This window comes from Octopus sinensis, linkage group LG5 (assembly GCF_006345805.1).
Source record: "Octopus sinensis linkage group LG5, ASM634580v1, whole genome shotgun sequence".
Taxonomy (NCBI): Eukaryota; Metazoa; Mollusca; class Cephalopoda; order Octopoda; family Octopodidae; genus Octopus; species Octopus sinensis.
This window is the reverse complement of record NC_043001.1, coordinates 66,666,463-66,689,545: the sequence shown is the minus strand read 5'-3', so window position 1 is coordinate 66,689,545 and position 23,083 is coordinate 66,666,463. Positions and strand designations below refer to the sequence as shown.

The following is a 23,083-nucleotide window of genomic DNA, read 5'->3' as shown; positions in this document are numbered from 1 at the left end:
GAGGAAATAGGCATAAAACCTAGTTAAGTGTAGCTAAAGAAAACAGTATTATTAGGGACAACTAAGATACTTAGGAAGGTTCTTGGCATCTAAGTTTACTTGTTGTAGCCCAATATTAGAAATTTTTCCTAACAGTTGTGCATAAATGAAATAATAAAAACATGCAAGTTCATATTTACTCCTTTCAATCATGTATTTCTTATTACTTGTGAACCTATCACCACTCCTAAGTAATACCATGGCAGGGGCCAATATCACTTGCTATGCCCCCTGAATGCTGCCTTTGTATTAAGCTGTCCCATGCACTGGGACACAAGCGTATGAGTAGGCTTTTTGCACACAGTTGTTGCCTGTGTTCAAATTTCATTTCTCAGTCTTGAAGGTCAGACTGTACTTCCCTCTATATACAAAATGCAAACCCAAACATCAACCAAAGCTTCCCTTAATTGGTCTTTAGAAGGTACAGAGAAAACTTCCCATTCTCTTTGAGAGGTAAAATTAGATAAATTTTCACACTGCCACCTTTTAAATATATTCTTTCAGCAAGAAGATATACTTTTTATAGACATAATTTTGTCACTAGTCCATCTTAGAATGGAACTTTGCAAGAGATATGACCAGGATGAAACTGACTGTATGTGTGCACTTCTTAGTTGATGATATTTGTGTCTGCATGACTGTCAACACAATGTCTGAAAACAAAATTTCTTACTTTTTTCTTAAACCATGTGTGTTATGCCTTATGTGTTTTTCTGCTTCGTGTTTTCAGAATTGCCTTTTTTTTTTCACCCCTTTTTGTTTTGCTTACTGGATGCCATTACAAATGAAGTCAAACCAGTAACAGACAGAAAAATAAGTTAAAATAAAATTCTTTTCCTTTTACAAACACAATGATATAAAAATACAACAAAAATATGGTAAAAATATTGAAGTTTCTTGTAAATCAGAAGACAGGAGATAATATCCACACAACACCAAGTGGAAATAATTAAATACATTTAAGCATCATTGTCATCATCATTTTAACACTCACTTTTCTACAATGACATGGGTCAGACAAAATTCATTCGGGCAGATTTTCTATGGCTAAACATTCTTCCTATCATCCACCTCTACTTATTTCCAAGGAAGTTGATATTTCCTTTAGTTCTTCAAATACAAAATAGTCCAATGGCTTGAAATGCTTTCACAGAATATTACAAACAAATGACACCATTTGTGTAACTGTGGTATTTTTTTTACATACAATGGGTTTCTTTCAGTTTCCATTTACCAAACCCACTCTCAAGGTTTTGCTCAGCTCGGAGCTATAACAGAAGACACTTGCACAAGATGCTATGTAGTGAGACAGAACATGAAGTATGACGCTCACAAACTGGATTGATTGAGCATCTACAAAAAACAGCACCACTTGGAACAATGCAAATCCTCTGCAAAGATCATGAAATCTAAACAAAGTGTGCTTAGTTCACTGGTTGTGGGTAGCTGACACTTTGTTACATCTCTCAGTGTTAAATAATAATAATACTAAGCCTTTCTACTTTAGACACAATTTTGGGGGAGGGAGTAAGTCGATTACATTGACCCTAGTACTCAACCCCAAAAGGATGAAAGGCAAAGTCAAACTTGGCAGAATTTGAACTCAGAACCAAAGACAGATGTTCTAACCAGTAGTATGAGTTCCAACTTTTACCGGTAGCAGAGAATAGTCAGGTGAGACTCACATGGGATATGCCAATATATACAAAAAGCTGCAGCATAACCGACCAAATATCACTCTCCTACTGAAGGAGTCCAAAGAACGGACCTGCATCAAGATAGCTTTCCTTGCAGACCAAAACATTAAGATAGAAAATGAAAAAGTTGGGAAGTACCACAGAGCTTTAAAAGTGAGTGTAGTACCTATTGTGATCAATGCACTTGGAACCATCTCAAATATTCTGACATCAAAAAACTACAAATATCAAACTTTTCAGGAAGTACTGAGATAGCAGCAATACTTGGAACAGCTACTGTGCTGAGAAAAGCCTAACGTCTCTAAGCTACTGCATGAAGCTGTGACAGGACATAGACACAGACAAATCAGTTAAGTAAATAATAATAATAATATCTACATAAATAATTCCTTTATTAGATAAGGGGCACTACTATGCACTGTATACTTATTATATAGAGTATTGTCAATACAATACAATACCAAACACTGGTCAAGGCACACTGAGCTGTACTCAGCAATGCAGTGACAACATGCAGTGGAAATAAGATTAGTTACAAATAACAACAAAATGGTACCCTACAACTACAATTAGTACTGTGTATCTAAAAATCATACCCAACATCAACAAATTCTTCAAAACTACAAATGAAATTGTGATGATGCTAAAATAACTTAAACTTGGCAGAGTCTAACATTATTTCAATTGACAGCAAGGTATTTTACAAAGTTGATTTTTTATGGAATATCTTTTATTGAACCATCACACACAAGAAAAAGATAGATGTGATTTTAAATAGCTGATGAAGAGTCTCAGATTGAATTGTCACACAGACATTATCAGAATCTCTTTAATTGAACTGTCACACAGAGGAGAGGGAAACACAAACATAGTAAAAGGGTATGTGATAAAACATATTTAACCTGTCAATTCTAAGTCTTAATGGAAGCTCCGATTCCCCTTTTTTAGAATAAGATGGGATGAGTGAGGCAAGGTGCAACTCCTAACAGTCTTAAATGTTAAGTGCCAGTATTCCTTTTACAATAAAATAATGGTACAGATATTCCAGTGGAATAAGAACAGAATACATAGATATATTTGGGAATAAATTTATCCGTGTATGTTTAATAACTATATAATTAACCTTGGTGTATAAATAGAGCATGCAATTGAAGACCAGCAAAGCTAAATTCTACACTGTTTCAGTACAGTTACTATGAATGCATACATGCGAGCATGCATACATACACACACATGCGTACATATTGTTAGAGTTAACATGTTTATTTGCAATGTAAATATTTGAACAACAATAAAGTAAACCCATTGAGATGGTGTGTTTTTTTAAAAAAAGTTTACATGTTGGCATCAATTTTCTTTTTAATCCATTTAAATTTTAGACAAGTACTAAAATATGAATATTGGCTATATGTACTAAACTTTAAAAATATGGTGTGTACATACACACGTGGTTGTGCATGTGTGTGTATACACATACATACACACATGTGTATATATATATAGTAATGCCCTTAATATAAATAAATATAATTAAAAGGAAAAATTAAAAAATTTTTCCCTTATGAGGTTTTTCATACTAACTACTTGATAATTTCTTATAAATATTTTATCCTATATATATATATATATATATATATATATATATATATATATATATATATATATATATACACACACACACACACACATAAACACGTGTTTGTTTCTATATATATATATATATGGTAACACTCAAATAAAAGTACTAAACACTAGAAACACAAGCTCTATGAGAGTTGCTATTACTGGAATTATAAAATCTTACAAGAACAGAACCATAATGATAGTTTTACAAGAAATTGCTATACAGCTAGGTATATGATTGATTGCTTATAGGGCCAGAGAGATAACCAATGATCAACAAAATAGAAATATGAAAGAAAAAGGGGTAAAAATTGAAATGAAGAACTTACATAATCTTGAATTTGATGTGATGGAACTGTCAATATATATTGGTTATATTTACATTACAAGCTGTTCTTGAAACTCTCTTTTTTCAGAAAACATGGTTATTCAGAATTTGTTTGATTTAAACTAGAGATAGGTTACATAAAGGGCAACAACAACAATTGTGTAGTTTGATTACAAATTTTTGTTTGTTGTTGACTATAGTTAAAAGATCAGAGTAATAAGAGAGGCAGGCATCAAATGTTAAACAATTATATTACAAGACACATGAAACAACAAAATATCCTACATTTGAAATAATGATTATGAATTTGCAGACAACACACTTACTTGATGGTCTATGATTGAGATGAATAGACACATTTAAAAATAATAAAGAGACTTGTGCTTGTTTGTTTTTTTTGTTTTGTTTTACCTCAAGGACAATACAAATAGATTTCATTGGCTTATTTAGCAAATGTACAGAAATGTCACAGCAAAGCAGAGAGATCAGCATTAAATTTAACATTCCAAAAAACTAGTAAGAATTCATGTCCTAACCAGAACATTTTACCAGATGAAAATAAAATATTTATAAAGAGAACAGTTTTTTAATAATACGCCCCCTGCCACACACACACACACACCGTCATTCATCCCCACCCCAAATCAGGTTCAGTCATGTTATGCTAAAATAAATAAATTCCACAAAGTGATGTGTTAAGTGATGATGTAGAAGTAAGTCTTCTATTTCATGGATTACTCAGAAACAAGTGGGAGATGGGTGGAAGGAAAGACAACTTCTTGTGGTAGGATGTCATGCATCAAAATATCACAATATATTCGAACTGGAGATGTTATTCAAATGATGGCAGCGTGTACTCCCATTAAAGTACTTCAAGGAGCAAGGGAAGTGCAGTGGGAAACAGCATTTCAGGAATTCAAGTTATCCTCAAACAGGAGACCTGATATGACATCCAGCACCTAACGCATTGTTCACACACACACAAACCTTACATATCTAGTGGAACATGCTTGTTCCAACTCTCTCCAGCCACCTTCAGTATTCAATGTCCAAGTCTTACAACCATGCAATATTGACTTCATACACGAGCATCATACAATCTACTCTTTCATTCAAAGAGAGAATCCCTCATTGCCAGCAAAAATAAGTTTTGTGAAAGTGTATTCTTATTCTGGTTACTGTCGGGGTACCTTCCTCCACAACTGATTATATTACCTATGTAACAAGAAGCTGTCAACTACTTCCAAGCATTGAAAAGTAAATAATCTACTGGTATTTAGACAGTTAACTACTCCTGTATATCTGTCATATACAAAGTCCTTACTCATTGTCAGCCTGCCAATGATCTCAGTACACTTGTATGCCTATAGATACCACCAGATACACAGCATACAATTCTTTCCTACGCCCTTTTTACATACCAAGTACATTCATTTCCCTGAAAACAGCAGGGTCCTGTCTTCTTTCATGGTTATTTTTAATTTTTTAATCAATGATATTATTTCACACCAAAACTTCAAGTCATTTTATGATCTAGCAGTTTTGAATTAAACTATATTTGCTGAAGAGGCACAAGAAGACCAAAACATGCCCTCAGTTGTCACATAGCTAGCAATAATCAAAGTCACGCATTATACATGTCTAATTTTAATTAAATTTCTGAGTTCTCTCCCTTGCTCCTTTTGAAAAGAATGTTCATTTACATTAATGGCTGTTGTTCTCATCACAGTGTGGAATTTCACTTAATTAGAAATCCTTTGTCCCACACAGCATTAAACATGTTAGCCCACACTTAACTATTTATCCTTTATGCGAAAAGCACTCCTAGGAAATTTCCTGATAGTCTACCAGAATGTGTACCACTACATCAATTATGGCAGTCATTGTTGCTTAAACTGGAACATTCCAACTTTATAGAAATTAAATTAAATTAAGTTTTTACAATGAATACAAAACTCAAGCTTAGAATCTGAAGTTAAGTTGGTACATAAATACTTACCAAAACAGTTGAACATTTTTGTATTATCACATGATTCTTTGTCATCTGGAAAAGAATAGAGTAAGTGTTAATGAATGAACATAAATCGAATTCATTTTTTATTACAATTAAATTTAAATAGATTTATTTATATTTCATTTAAAGGTCATAAAAAGACCAGTAAAAATATTTAGCAATTTAGCAATACAAACACCTTTCTTCTGTAAATTCACAAATAAGTGCAGAAAGAATTAGTTCTAATCAACAGGTCAGAACAATAAATATAAACATTCTGAGTAAAAGAATGTGAAATACGTATTATTCAATGGAATTTTTTGAAACACTGAAATGACTCAAAAGTACTGTTCATATTATTATCAGTTTATGCGAATTTTCTTATAGAAGAATGCATTAAAAGAGTTTGTTGGGTTATATTGTTTACCAGTTGTATCTACCACACCATCAATACCACTACCAGCAACAATTACATAAAATTAACATGGAACAAGCTAGTTTTGTTTACTGTGGTTAAGCACCTTCTGGTTCTAGCAAAAATATTTTGCAGGAAGCTCCCCTTAGTGCTAACCACTCATGTGAAGCGAGAATAAGAAATTTTATTGTTGAAAGTATTACTTTCCCCAATAATGAACTCATAAACTCCATACAGAAAACCACACCATACAGAAAACAAGCTTTGTTCTCATATGTTTCTATGAATCTGAACCTTATTTTGATATAAACTATGTTGAAATTGGCTATAAAGACTTTCAAGTAGCTAAAAATCTTATGAATAATTTACATGTTCCACTGAAGAGAAGTAAATATGAGATTATTCTGAGAGAAACTATTGTGCATTGTGTTAGAGTTGTGGGCTTACATTGACTATTATTCAAATTAATATGGCTAAAAGTGTGTCATTAATAGTGTCTTTCATACAAAGCTATTGACACAATTTCTTAGTAACATTTGCTAATAATGAAATATATTCTAGAAATAGTTATAATAGTGCCAAAAGTTAAATATATTTACTTGAAAAGAACACAAATATATATCTTCCTTGTGGAATTATTTAGCCAGACCTGAATAATTTAAACCAGCCCTAAATGGAAAACAAAATAATGTTATTCAAATATTGTAACATCTTGGAGCATTTCATATTTAATAGTTTTTCTCTGCACCTTTTATACAACAGGAAAATATAGAAACTATATCCATGGGGAAAATAAAATCTACTCCATTTCTATGGTGCAGATGGCACAATAAAATATACCCAGTCCATGTAGTAGTGTATTAGTAACAGGAAGAACATACAGCTGTAAAAATAAGGCAAAATGGAAGAAACTAATGAGAAGATATTGACTGTAAGATACAACACAGACAACTAGGAGGACAAGTATCTCCAAATTGATACAGTGTCGAAAGGACTCAGTAATCGTGCTACAGACCAATGATATGATAGTAGTGAGATACCATGTGACAAAGCCCTCTGCTAAGCCATGTCGAGCCAGTGTGGCAGAGTAAGCTCATCAAACCAGTGTGATCTCAAGCTCAAATGCCTATTCATGAGACTATGGCTGGTGGAGAGAGCATGTTGAGGCCTTTGTCCTGCAGTGAACTAAACATAGGCAATCCAATCTAATCCATATCTTTCTCTCTCTTTTTTTTTTTTTCTCTTTTTACTTGTTTCAGTCATTTTGACTGCGGCTATGCTGGTGCACTGCCTTTAATTGAGCAACTCGACCCCGGCACTTATTCTTTGTAAGCCTAGTACTTATTCTATTGGTCTCTTTTGTCGAACCGCTAAGTTACGGGGACATAAACACACCAGCATCTGTTGTCAAGCAATGCTAGGGGGACAAACACAGACACACAAACATACACGCACATACATATATATACATATATACGACGGGCTTCTTTCAGTTTCCGTCTACCAAATCCACTCACAAGGCTTTAGACGACCCGAGGCTATAGTAGAAGACACTTGCCCAAGGTGCCACGCAGTGGGACTGAACCTGGAACCATGTGGTTGGTAAACAAGCTACTTACCACACAGCCACTCCTTATAAGCCATTTAAGAAACACACAAACCCATTAGATTCATTTCAACATTTAAATTTAATTTGTCAAAATATTCTCATCGCTTTGAGACCACAACCTGTTCACTGACAAAATTCCGTGCTGCATTTTGTCAGTGAACAGGTCATTATAAATTAAATTTAAATGTCGAAATGAATCTAACGGGTTTGTGTGTTTCTTAAATGGCTTATAAACACGTTCCACGCTGCAAATGTTTTTGTTCCAGCACATGATCTCAGATCAGATCACTTGCTATGCAAGTACATCTCCATAATATTATATATATATATATATATATATATATATATATAAAATCAAGCAGTATATTACTGGTCAGAACATTACTGATTACACAGCAAAACTGACTACTCTTCAGATATGCTGACTTAAAGCACATATTCTCTTTATGCATAAAAGACGATATGTACTTTTGGCCAGTATATCTGAAGAGACATCCATACTGCCAAGTGCAATTACTGGCGTGAAATCGTCTGCAACATTTTGTCCAGTTATTTGCCATGAGCAAATATACTGCTTGACAATGTAAAAATATAACTGCTCTATTTCTCTTTTAGAGTGTGTATTGTTTTTTATTGATTTACAGATAACTGATGATATATGTATACCTTCACTCCTGTTCACCATTCATTAGATTTATCACTACTTCTATCTCTCATCATCTGTTACTCTACTTTTACATTCTTATGACTACCTTCTCCCTGATGATTCACTATCCATCTCATCTGTTATGAGTATCCCATCACTACCATCTTATCTCATTCCTACCATCTTGTCTTCTTTTCAGCTACTCCTACCCATTCTTATATAATGTGGGATAGTCACGTTTCTTCTCTACTGTAAGGCACTTCTGCTTGTCCTTGGCATAAAGTTACCTCTCCCCACTCTCAAATAGTCCCTGCCAAATATGTCGAGGGGGCTTTTCCCTGTTCTTGTTCTTTTCTGTTTTGCAATAACTTGGGAATCTCACCAGTGCCAGTGGTATGTATAAAGTACCCAGTACTTGCTGTAAAGTGGTTGGTGCTTGGTGCTTCGAAGGGCATCCAACCACAGAAACCATGACAAAGCTTACATAGAGCGTGTTGCAGGCCTGTAGCTCATTAGACCCTGTCAAACAATCCAACCCATACCAGCATCAAATGACAATGATGATGATGGTGATATAAGTCTCCTAGGTTTCAACACCTAGAGGCTGGCATTAACCAGAGATGCAAGCAAAGTGTGTAAAGATGTTTGCTAACCAGCAACATGGTTTCAGGTTCAGTTCCAATGTATGGAACCTTGTGCAAGTGTTTTCTACTATAGCTCCAGGCAACCAAATCCTTGCAAGTAGATTTGGTGGATGGAAACTGAAAGAAGCCTATGATATATATATATATGTGTAAGAGGAGGCGGATGAACAGCCCAGCTAAGGATGAAACTCAGAGTAGACTTAACTTTGATATATATACATCCTCTCCATTTTCTTCTGTTTTTTTTTTTCATTCTTCCTCCATTTTTCCCCTTTCAATACTTTCTATCAAAGAACATAGGTTCAAAACGTCAAAGACTTTTCCATTCTTCCTCAGTGTCGAATTAATACACCTGCTTGTTGTTCTCTTACCTGTCTTCATCTTTTGCCTTCTGTAAATTTGAAATATATATATATAGGTATGTGCCTATGCCCACATCTCCTTGTTTTCAGCAGCAAGGTGACTAAGAGGTAGGGTTCTCTAAGTGGTCATTCAATCATTACAGTCTAACATTTACAAAAACTTAGTAAGAACACATTAACTAAATGTTGACTGAGGTAGACAGAGTCTCACAAAAAAAAAATGGCATGTCTGGAGTACCTTGAACCCTAAGTGTTACATGAGAACTGAGCCTGAACAAAACAACATAATTTACACCAACCTTAAAACATAATTTGTTTGAAACAAAAAAAAACATCAAATAATTTCTAATCTCAACATTTTTATTTTCCTTTTTAAACAAAAAACATTAAGAGAAAAATAGTTATAGTTTTATAATTTAGAATAACAGAAACAAAAAATGGGCAAAAAGGAGCTATGAGTGAATTGCCAAAATCTATTTTTAAAGCTGTATGTATGTTACATAACTTGTTGACATAGACAGCTCTCCCTGCTGTGCTAGCTCCTTTACATCACTCACTTAAGAACTCTTCAGACTCAATCAGCCCCTATTCATGTAACACGAGAAGGTCTCCAGGGAAGCTAGAAGACACTTTCTCCACAAATAATACAATATTAACATTTAAAGAAAATCCACATTAAAAAATAATCCCATAGAGCAATGACAGAAATCATTTCCATAATGTGTAGTTAATTAAACACTAATAATAACTCTAGACAAATAATTGAAAAGAATAGATTAAATATTTGCATTTAAATAAACATGTCCATGAAGTATGTGTCATGTCAGACAGGGACAGCTTAGAATTTACTGAATGTTTCACTTGAACAGTAGCAACAACAAATAAATGAGCAAGCAAGCAAGCATGAGATTTCTTTTAATTGAAGGAACTTTGGTCAAATTGTGAAACACCAGTATACACAACATGATGAAAACTCTCAGATTCATTATTCTTGATATTTCAACAGCAAATGCATGTTGTGCAGCAGTCCAAGACACTATAACTGTCTGGCTACCTTCACTAATGCTACACTAATGGCCATGTAAAATGTGGGAACTTTTTCTGCTACACCCTTTGAAATCTTCATGTGGTCAAGTGATTAGGGTGTTAGGTTTACAATCATAAAGTCATGAGTTCAATTCCTGGATTGGACAGTGCATTATAGCCTTGAGTATGGCACTTTATATACCAATTCTGGTCATGTGTTGCGAATGCATGAGGACAGTTGTATGAAAAAGTGTCACACTCTAGCAGTTGAGGAAACCTGTGGAAGCAGTAAACCCAGGAAGACCTGGGATAAGGTGGTGTAGCACAAGCTTCGAACACTGGGCAATGACAAGTGACCGAGACTTTTGGAGATAGGCTGTGCTTAAGAAGACACGGCAAGCCAAGTGAGACCATAACCGTGGCCTATGCCAGTGCTATATAACCAGTCCATTTAAGAGTACCCTTCAATCACTGGACAATAAACTACACTTGCAAAGAAGTGTTGAGGCAAGTGAAATCATTGTTATGGTCGGTGACAGTACCACCTGATAAAAGCACCATTCAAGCATGATCATTGCCAGGGCTGCTGACTACCTCCCATACCCGCGGCATGTAAAAAACCACTATTCAAGTGCGATCGTTCCTGTGCAGGTGGCACATAAAAAGCACCATTTGAGTGTGGCCGATGCCAGTACCAACTGGTGGCAAGTAAAAAAAAAAGCCCACTACATTCTTGTAGTGGTTGGCGTTAGGAAGGGCATCTAACTGTAGAAACTTTGCCAGATCAGATTGGAGATTGGTGCAGCCTAGTGGTATTTGGAAAAGTTATACCCAATTTTATGAAGACAGGAAATGTTACGTTCCTTAATGTTGTTAATAAGCGGAATTTTAACCTCAATTAGAAAAAAATTTCATTATACATAATAAACATTTTCTATTTTTATTATTGTACACAGGTGCTGATATTAATATTTTCCAGTGTAAATTATAATTAATTCCCATATGTAGCTACTTAACCCTGTAGAATTCCTCCTGTTTCTGTTTATAAATGTATAGTTGTGATAATTAAGTCTCTGTTTCATATTGTTTTTTTTGTCACACCCACATATACCTTACTACCATATATACTCCTTTCTTATGCAGTTATTATTAAATACACAATTATTACATATTCTACAATTACATGTTCTGCGTTGCTGTACAGGGTTTATGTTGTTATACTATTATTTCTTTGGTTATTGTTGATCCTAATAATGTTATTATTGCTTATACTATTATGATCATTAATGTTAGTACAATTACTATTATTTGCACTTCCATTGCTACTGTTTTTTTATTGTTGTTGTTGTTATTATTATTATTATTATTATTATAGTTGTTTTTATTATTTATCGTTGTATTACTTCTATTATCTTTTCTACTTAGAAGTTCAGTTTTCTATTGTTAATTGAGGTTATATGTTCGACTATATCCTATTCTTATTGTTTTGTTATTAATTATCTCCCAATATTTTTTTCCTTTTGCAAAATGTTTATTTATTAAACTAAAAATTGCTTTTACTATGTTATTTTTGATTTGCATAGTGAAAGGGATTATTAGCCATAAAGTATCTATTTCGTTATTTCCCTTATAAGGGTTACTTATATTATGTGTAAATTCTCTGTTATTCTTATTTTTATATTTAATTATACTCTCTTTGTTATAATTATTTCTATTATTACTAATGATTTTATTATTGTTATAATCATTGTTGTTATTCTGTCTATCATTATTATTATTATTATCATTATTATTATTATTAATGGGTTGTCCTATCGTATTTATATTTCTTTTTTATTATTATTGTTATTTTTATATTTATCTTTGGTAGTGTTATATTTGTCTAAATTATGTGGGTTGGGGGTAGTTACTCTATCCTGACTATCATAGTTAATATTATTGGGGAGGTATTTAATTTTACCTTTATATCCTGCATTTTTTAATGCTATATAGTATTTTTCCTTATGCTTATTAAATATCTCTTCAATAGAAAATAGGCTTGAAATTCTTTTACTTATATTTAGTAGTAAGATTTTCTTTTTATTTGTGGGGGATGGTTACTAAAATTATTTATATATCTTAATTTAGAGTTTTCTTTTATATAAGGCTCATGGAGTCTGATATTTAGGTTACAATTTGCATCTAAATAGTTTATAGAATAGTTTTCATTTTCAATAATTATGGATAAGCCAAACCTATTAAAGAATTTATGCAAACACTTTTTTAGCAGTTCAAGACGTCTAGTCGAAAAGTTCTTAACTAAGAATAGTGCATAGAGACCTCCAGTTAATTCAGGGAATTCTCTACCTATATTGTCTAAGATATATAGACCTACCAGGTCTGTCGCTTCTGCTGAGTCTGGCGATCCCATTGTAATATCAAAGAGGTCCAGTGTATCTTTTCTTGCTCATAATTTGTTATCAAATTTGATAACAGTCTTACGGCACACTTAACCTTGTGTACTTTCTAAAATCTCTGACGAAGCTTAGAGAAACACCCATATATATATATATACAGATCAAGAAAGAAAGACCACTTTTCACTTCACTATGTCCCTGTCACTTTTTCTCGCCCCTCCTTAATTCTTCTGTACCCCTGCTTCTACTTCTTTCTCTTCTCTTCCCATGTGACAGGCCAAGCCTGTTCTTTCTTTCTTGGTCTGGCCGTTGTCTGTGCAACATTGATATTCCTCCCTGTGTTTGTGAAATCTTGTATCTCTGCCATAAGGCTTCATTTCCACACATGCCAGCTTAATTTAATTCGTCCCTTAGTCGAAAGACACCTGTTGTTATGTCCTGTTTTTTTTGTATTTGTGTAACATGGTCCATTTTTTCTGTCCTTGTTTTTGTATACATTCGCTGCTTTCTTCCAAGGAATCTAATGCTCTTCACTTTTTCCTTGGGGCTGGCCAGATTGGAGCAATCTCAAGTATAATCAGCTGCAATTGCGAATATAATCTGGTACTTGACTGAGGAAAGAAAACTTTGAATGATCCATCCTTGTTTTCTTTGTATCGTCTATGTGGATGTTTTGCGTTCTTGTCCCATTTTGTATTTTATATATATATATATATATATATATATGTGTGTGTGTGTGTGTGTGTGTGTGTATGTATATATAGCGGTGAATGTACACTTTGGTCCCTACATATATATGTATAAGGTGGTTTGCGATTGGTTGAGTTAGGTCACGTGGTGTCCTGGTTTGATGTTAGTATACAGGTAACTGTTAGTCGGAAAATACCGGATGGTGAACAGGAAGTATATATGATGTGCAAGTATATAATTCTACATATGGGTGTGCAGATGCGTTCATATGCTTTTGTGTGCATGTGTGTACTGATCCGAGTAGGCACATGTGCACTTGCATGCACATGAGTATGCATGTGTGAAACAAGCATTGAGAATTGGTATGTGTTGGGGATTGGTATGCTCATGGGATTAGTTTGCAGTGGTAACCTTGGTGCAGATGGTGCAGATTAGCAGCTGGTGCTAAGTTGATATATCTGGCAGTCAGAGGCCTGAAATTGCTGGAGACAGCAATACAATAAATCATATTCCTTGTTGATGAATACTATGGGTTGTTGGAGGATAAGCAGTTTTTCATGTAGGTAGAGCTGGCAGTTGAGGGTGCCAGATGAATATGGTAGCATTCTGTCAACAATAGTTCACTTGATGCTGGGTATTTCATCTCAGTGATAAAAAGTCTCCAGAGTAAATGAGACAAGCAAGTAGAGTTCTCTCTGTCCATGGATCTGGACGACTGTATATGCTGAGAGTATCTTCACTCGCCTGAAACTCAACAGTACCAACAAATTTGAATCAAACTGTTTTGATCCCAATAAATTTGTTGAGTGCCCTTCTTTTGTTTGTCTACTCACTCATATATATATATATATATATATATATATATATATATATATATATATATATATATATATATATATATGTATATATATGTATATATATATATGTGTGTGTATATATTTAGAGAGAGAGAGAGATGAATACTGATCTTCCAAGTAGCATGCTTGATAATTAAGGGATTACTCTCTTAACATGAAACCAATGGTAGCCTTAAATTATAAATAACTTTTATGCACTAATGCAGTACTAAAGCACTCATTCTCACTGTTTGATATATATATGTTTTTCTGCTGTTTAAATAGCTTTTATTTCAAGGTAGGTGTAACTATTACAGTTAAATTTTAACAGGCTGTATTTACAAAAGTACTATTATGCCTGATACTCTTCAATGTAAACTATAGAGTGGAAGGTTCATGTGTTATTAGTGAATCCAAGTAACAGTTAAGATTTTCAGAGTCATGCATAAACATGGGTAATGAGGAAACATGAATAAATGAAAGGTGTAGTCAGTCACACATTTTATCAACCAAGCTGTTTAGCAAAATTTAAATGTTTTTCACTGTGTGAGCTCATCGAACTTGTTGAGATTTCACTTGGTAACTACAAAACAAATATTTGTTGTGCACTGGAATTACTCAATTTCGTAGTAGAAAAATATGTATTAATACACACACAAACACGCAACTATATAAAAAAAATCATCATATATATATTTATATATGTATAGGTGCATACATCTACACACACACACACACACAATAAAAAATAAATATTTTTATGTGCTCAAGAACATCGATTGAAAAAGAACTCTGAAGAAGTGTTAAGTATATAATCTAATATTCTCAATAAAATTACAATAAACACACACACACACACACACAGACATACATATATGTACCATGTATCAATATAGACACACACATACATGTGCATCAATACACACAAATACTATTTGCATTACCATTTACATCTTCTTTCAGTGTATGTTTTGTTTATACATGTTTCAGCCACTGGACTGCAGTTATGGTGGGACACTGCCTTGAAGGGTTTAGTCAAACAAATCAACTGAAGTACTTTTTTTTTTCCAAACCACTAAGTTATGGGGGTGTAAATGAAAAACCGACTGTCAAACGGTGGTTTGGATCAAACATATACACAAAGACACATACACATATCTTTTATCTTTTGTTTCAGTCATTTGATTATGGCCATGCTGGGGCACTGCTTTGAAGGATTTTAATCAAACAAATTAACCCCAGGGCTTCTATTTTTTAAAGCCTGGTACCCATTCTATTGGTCTCTTTTGCTGAGCCATTAAATTACAGGAATATAAACACGCCAACACAGGTTGTCAAGCAGTGGTGGGGGACAAACACAGAGACACACATAGATATATGCCTATATATATATACAACAGGCTTCTTTCACTTTCCATCTACCAAATCCACACACAAAGCTTTGGTCAGCCTGAGGCTACAAGAGAAGACACTTGCCTAAAGTGCCACACAATGGGACTGAACCCGGAACTATGCAGTGGGAAGCAAGCTTCTTACCACACAGTCACATCTGAACCTTTTTTTATTTTTTGTAGACTTATTAATTGTTCACTTCCTGTGCATATTCTATGTACTGTTCATGTAGTTTTGGTTACTTTTTCTGATGATTTGTAGTACACCTGAGCATTGAGTACAATAAGTTCATTATTATATATATACAATGAGTTTCAGTTTTCATCAGCTAAATTTACTTACAGGGCTTTGGATGAACTGAGGTTATAGGTGAAGACACTTGCCCAAGGTGCCACACAATGAGATTGAACCCTGAACCATGTGGTTGAGAAGCTAATTACTTACCACCGTCACACATTGGTAATAATTAAATACTTGATGTACTAAGCAAATCTCAAACTCATTTCATATCAGTTAAACAAATTTGTTGTATGTAGATTATTATCATTATTATTGTGCCATTTCTATTTGGTAACAGATGACCTAAAAAAAATCACTTAGAACAACTTGCATACAAAAAATAGCAAATATAATGTATATTTACTGAATGGGCTTCTTTTAAAGTTTTCCTATAAAAAAATTTAATTTCTAACAATTTTTTTTTCAAATGCTACAAGAAGTAATTAAATTCTATTTCCTAGGTTTCTTCATAATGGAATACGGATATTTATTTAAAAAAATTTTTATGTGACTAAAAAGTTTTCTTTTAACAGTATATTATGAATATAATACAATTCTGAGTTAAGTACACATATGCTCTCAAAGTGTATCATCACATCACTCTAAATTCATATTCAAGTGCTGTTGACAGTTTAATTAATGTGTAATGAATAACAGAACAGAAATTCTTTGCAGACATTGAAACATTTCGATGGTCTATTGTTGGCAACATTTCTATTTAGCCTTTTTTTTTTATTTAGCTGTGAGTAATTTCTGGTAACAGAATCAAGATGTGAGAAGATATGAACTCGTCTTACCCGGAACAAGATCAGGAAATGCCAGCAAATGACCAACTATGATCAAGTTATTTTTGTAGAAATTTAAATGATTAAGCAAAACCTGTGTTTTTTCACCTTTCTTCATCTCATATATATATTTTTTTTTTTTTTTTTAAGATACTTTCAAGCCTTCGCCAAACTTGTTTATCTTCCTATCTCTCTCTCTACAATATTTAATCGCAGGCTGCCTCAGCCGTAATCCATCTTTTTTCCATCTTTCAGTCATTGGCGGTCTTTCTTTTCCCTCCTCTTCTTCTTCATAGCTAAAACTTGAAAAACCGCCATTACTATTACTATTACGATCTGCAATTTAAATTCCCAGTGCAACTACTTTCTTCTTCAATTTAAAACTCCCGCTCGATGACCGCAGCAAGTTCTTAAAAAATTTATCTTACTATATTTTTTTATTCGTGTTAATACGTTTATTCTACACTGTTACGAAAATAACCTTTTTAAGATACTTTTCAAGCCTTCGCCATAACTTGATTTATCTCCTATCTCTCTCTCTACAATATTTAAACGCAGGCTGCCTCAAGCCGTAATCCAATCTTTTCCCATATTTCAGTCATTGGCGGTGCGCCCGCCCCCCCCACCCCCACACCAATACCGTTGAACACTGTTCTCACCCCCACCACCAATACCGTTGAACACTGTTCTCACCCCCACCACAATACCGTTGAACACTGTTCTCACCCCCCCCACACAATACCAGTATACCCCGTTCTCTCTATCTACACCGGATACACCTTACCGGATCCCAAAGTACGCCGATCCCCAAAATTACCCTCAGTCCCTCAAATACCCACGGACCTCGTTGCCCCGTTCCGTGCCGCTGACCGTTAAAATGCTCGAATCAGATCGTGACGATTGCCGGACCCTCCTACATTTCGGCCTTCTTGCAGAGGTGGCACGTAACAAGCACCAATTTTTCACGGAGTGTTGGCTATGAAGGGCATCCAGCCGTAGAAACTCATGCCAGATTCAGACTGGAGCCTGGGAGCAGGCCCCTGGCTTCGGCCGCAGACCCGTAAACCGTCCAACCCGTGCTAAGGCGGAAACAGCGTACCGTTCATCGATGATGATCTTATGATATATATGATATACACACACACACACACTTGACACACCTAGTTCTGTTCTTCTTATCCCCACTCCCACCACATCTCAATCTCCAACCTCTACACAAGCAGTTTTACCTATCCTTTCCACACCAAGTACCAACTCACTGGACTTCTTTCCTCTTCCCACTGAAAATCTCCCTAAGCAGTGTCGAAAGTATATAAAAGTTAGCAAATTGATAGCACTATGATCAGAGCCTGAGTGAATGTGCTGCAGTATTTGTTCTCTGGGTTCTCTGGGCCCCAAGTTCAAATCACACAAAAATCAACTCTGACTTTTATACTTTCTGAGTTGATAAGTACCAGTTAAGTACTGGGGTTGATTTTCCTTCCAGCCTCTCTCTCTCTCTCTCTCTCTCTCAATCAATCAATTACATTGTGTTGTAAGATGGGGCCAAGTGTGACTCCCACCACCACCACCACCACCACAGTGTCTTTTCTTCTGGAAATAAAGAATGGTTAAAACTCTAGCAACTTCTTTCAATAGAAAATCTAATATAGTACTGAAACTGTGCAAAGATGGATTGATATGCAATGTAGCTTCAAATGTAAAGAAGAGGAAGCAGAATTATCTAGGAAACTCAAGTAATAGGTGCTTCAGTTTATCGATTCAATTGGGAAAGGTTTTCAGGTATTAAAACATGTACACAACCAATAACTTATACAAATATATTATATGTAAGCACATAGTTCATAGAAATAGCAGCCAAGTCTACCTCAGAAGGACACATTGGATTATCCATTGTAACATTTTTGTTCATGGGCATTCAATCAGAGCAGACAAGGGTCGAACAAGAGATAGCTAAATTTGCATAGTCCTAAGTTGTATAAGAAGAGAGGAAAACAAAAATATCACAAAAGTGTTGTTATGAGAATAGTGACAAGGTGACAGAATTGTTAGAGCATTGAACAAATTGCTAAGCAACATTTCTTTCAGTTGTTTACATTCTCTGTTCAAATCCCACAAGTCAACTTTGTCTTTCATACCTCCTGGGCTGATAAAATAAAGTACCAATCAAGTACTTTCCACAAAATTGCTGACCTTATGCCAAAAATTAAACCAATTATTAGGATAGACATAACTCTTCAGAAATATTAGAGAAATTAGAATTTATCTTACCCGAGAACCAAATATAACATACTGAGGGATTTATTTTGAAAGATAATTTACTTTAATTACAACTTTGTCAGTAAAATAATGTCAGTAAAATAATGTCTTGGATTGTGTGGTGATGAAGAAGGATTTATAATCACATGATTATGGGTTCAATTCCACTATGTGACATGTTCAGAAACTACCTCCTATCATAGCATCAGGCTAACCCAAAATTTGAGAGTGAAATAATGTAGACTGAAACTATGTGGATATGTTTGAAACCATCGAGATCCTCTGTCTAGCCTTGGAGGGCCTGCAAGGTCATAGGTGCTGACCTTCCTCCTCAGAGAAACCATTTATTAAAAGATATCAAAGCAACAGACAAATATTGCATGAAAAGAGTGAGGTCAGTAAATATGTTTTGATCATTCCAGGATGTACTGAACCACTGGGAATCAGTTGGTCTAGCCATGGACTCTATACACTACTATCATCAGAGGCACTATACAATACTATTGCAATGGGCTCTATATAGTAATATTACCAGAAATAATATATACATTTGGTAGATCACCACTACTACCACAATACCATTGCTGCCACCACCACCACCACACAGAATTATCATGAGACATGCTTGACTTGTTTACAATGATTAAGAAGTTTCTGGTTCATTATGAATGAAGACAGGTTTTTAGTCGAAAGGTAATGGGAAGTTACCACATTCATTCTCTTTTTAAGAATATTAGTGGTATGAGTTGTTTAGTCCCAGGTCAGCCTGAACCAAGCACACAAATGAGCAAAAGCATTCCAGCATAATAGCTATTCTATTCTTCTTTCAGCTGTAGCATATCCAGAATTACATTATCCAATGAGTCTCTTTCATTTTAAAGACACTACAATGTAATTTTAAGAAGATTTGGCTGCAGTTTCTAGCAGGTAGCATAGAATGAATGGAGTAAAATGGCACTGTAAAGGAATGATAATTGGGTAGCTGCTTAGAACTTAAGTTTACTCTGCAGTTTGACTAATAATAATAAATACAAACAACATATATACCAATCAACAGTTTTATAAATGTCATAGACACCAACAATTAGGCCATTACATTGTTTTACAGTGAGAACTAAAAGCTAGTACCAAATCAGACCCAATTAACAGAAGTTAAAGGCCACACTGTTAAGTGCAACCAAGATTTTAACTTTACTTAACTTTCACAAAATTTTGAGAACTGACCACATTTTATTTTCAATCTTCTACTTAAATTCCTGGTAACTTATATAGAAATTAAAATCTGCGACAGAATGAATCTGTAAGCAAATAAGTTATTTTACCTGTTAAGGAAAAAATATATATAAGGATTATCAAGGATAAGAGGCAAAGTCAACCTCAGTGGAATTTGAACTCAGAATGTGAAGACAGACAAAATGCTGCTAAGCATTTTGTTCAATATGCTAATGATTCTGCCAGCTTGCTGCCTTATGTTCTGGAAATATTAAGTGTTCTTCTTTCTTAAGGAGGAAGAGGGGCAATGTTCATGACATGTGAGGGCCACACTCTCAAACTAGCAAGACTGATGACACTGATTTCCAACCTGAACTTCTTCAGATGGTTAATGTCTGTTGTAAGCCCAAGGACAGGGATGAAACTAAGTTTACTGGCTCCAATAACTGCAACAAAGTGAACTCTGCAAACGTTACCCAAAGTGCCAAGTGGTAGTGTTCAACAAGATGGTATGTAAAAAAAACCACCTCACTTTAGGTTAAGAGAAAGACACCAAAGCCTGGTTCATGTATTAGGATCCCTACCACCAGCTTGTATGTTCAATTCTTGGGCTGGATAATTTATTGTGGTCTTGAACAAGACACTTTATGTCTACTGAGTTGAAAATGAACAGCAGCCTAGTGGTGGTATGGTACAATTCCCCCACCACCTACCACATCTTCAATGTTTCATTGGATCAAGTTTGGTGAGACCAAAAGAGTGTTAATGTTTGTTCACAACAACATATGATCCTAGAACAATTTATGGAAGTATCATACATGCTGCCATTTACAAATAATGGGAATGATCTTTTTCTTTTTTTTTTTTTTGGCTTTGATTTATTTTAAAGTTAATATTACATAGTTTCTGCAGTCCTTATATAGAAACATAAAAACAAATTCCTTAAATGATGAGTTTTTCAAACACCATTGTTTTATCCTATTAATACTTTTGCAATAATATTTCAAATTATATAAACTGTCCATGTGTTTCAATTAATTTTGTAATTAATCTGGAATTTGCATAGATTTAGCAAAATAACTTTTCTACTGTAAATTTGGTGTTTTGAACTTAAATGGTCCTTATCATAGGTTTTTAACTTAAATATGAATATTTTACAGTAAGAAGTTTTGTACAACAGAACCAAAGATGATCTCTGGTAATTTGATACCAAAAGGGTTAAGGTAGAAACTGTGTTTTGCATCTTTATAAGTAAACAAGTTCTATAGATATTTTGTTCATTTTTCCCATTTAGTTTTGTGATTGACAATTTAAGAATTGGCAGGATTTGTAAATTGCAGAATATTGACAGCAATACTTGCAGAACAATAGTCTGTGATACTGTTCTGGTTTCTACTACATTCTGTCGCAGCAAAGAAGTTCCTTTCTGCTATGAGAAATGAAAAATATTCCAGCTGTGCTACAAAATAACATATTACTTCTGGCTAACATTTACTGAAAGTAAAACATAATGTGCGCGCACGCACGCACACACACACACACACACACACGATCAGGCAGTTAAGCTGAAACTGTTTTCAAATGCTATATTTTAATAATTAGCATGAATTAAAAGCTAATATTTTTCCTCAAATTCTGACAGATTGTATTGAGTTGTACCAAGTGTTACATTAATGCTGATACAGAGAATGCAAAAGCTAGAGTTTGCTATACTCTGGCTGCTAAGTTGAATGTTACAGAAGATTTTCTCTATTTATTTCATATTTGCATGGTCACAAGCATACTAGTACCATTCTGGCTGGTTTAAATATTGTAATAAATCCAGCCACCAACATAACCAGCTTGCAGGGAACTGTGGTGTGTACATCAGGATTATAGCTAGAGCCATTAAAAATTACTTAGCTATAAAGCCATACATTCATGGGGATTGAAATATTCTCACAGACTATTCTAAAGCTATTACGACTGAGAGAACCTCAAAATTTCTCGACTCAAGGGAAAGAAAGTGAGAATCTTTGTTAAAAAGAAATTCATATTTGACCAATTCATCAGTGGTCACATTTGCAGGGTTATTGTATTTGAGCCTTTTTAAGTGCCTGCTGGCATATAAAATGAGAATCCAGCATCAGTGATGGTGTTTGGAGCCATATGATGGACTTGAGATGCCTCTTCAATATATTTCTTATTTTGATAATAAGTGAATAAGCTTCACTGAATATAGATATATAGAATTACGAAGTCGAGGCAAATATCACCAGCTGACCGGTGTCTGCTACTCTAGGCCGATGAAGGACAACGATCCTGAAACACGGTGTCCCTAGATGCAGTTCCAGCGGCCGGGGGTGTTTGTCTCCCCTTAGGGAAAAAATGTGTCAAAGCTATCAGGAGGCGTTCGATGCTTCTTAGGGCTATACAGCGGTGGTGTACCCCCTACTGTCACGTTCTTGTTAGATTGACAGTATACAACCATTCTATATATATATATATATATATATATATATATATATATATATATATATATAGAAGCCCAAGTATTCTCCAATTCTCCGGGCCGACCCGGAACTATACGGTCGCTACATAGACGACTGCATAGGTGCCACCTCCCTTTCCCACGAACAACTCTGCCATTTCATCTCTTTCCTCTCCAACTTCCACCCCTCTCTACAATTCACTTCAACCATCTCCAATACCTCTGTCAACTTCCTTGATATCTCTCTCAGCATCGACCATCCCTCCCACTCTCTCACCACCTCTGCCTTCTTCAAACCCACGGATTCATACCTCTATCTCAACTTCTCCTCCTCCCACCCCTTCCACACCAAACGGGCCATCCCCTTCTCCCAGTTCCTCCG

The 23,083-nt window shown here is 34.7% G+C and overlaps 1 protein-coding gene across 10 annotated transcripts in view; it reads right to left on the bottom strand.

Annotated features, from left to right (window-relative positions):
* Positions 1–23,083, bottom strand: part of LOC115211639 (pleckstrin homology-like domain family B member 1) — a 487,008-nt gene that overhangs the window by 349,615 nt on the left and 114,310 nt on the right. For all 10 annotated transcript variants that reach the window (XR_004999075.1, XR_004999074.1, XR_004999079.1 and 7 more), the window contains exon 2: positions 5,687–5,731. The gene's annotated coding sequence lies outside the window, so the exon portion shown is untranslated. The remainder of the gene's footprint in view (positions 1–5,686; positions 5,732–23,083) is intronic.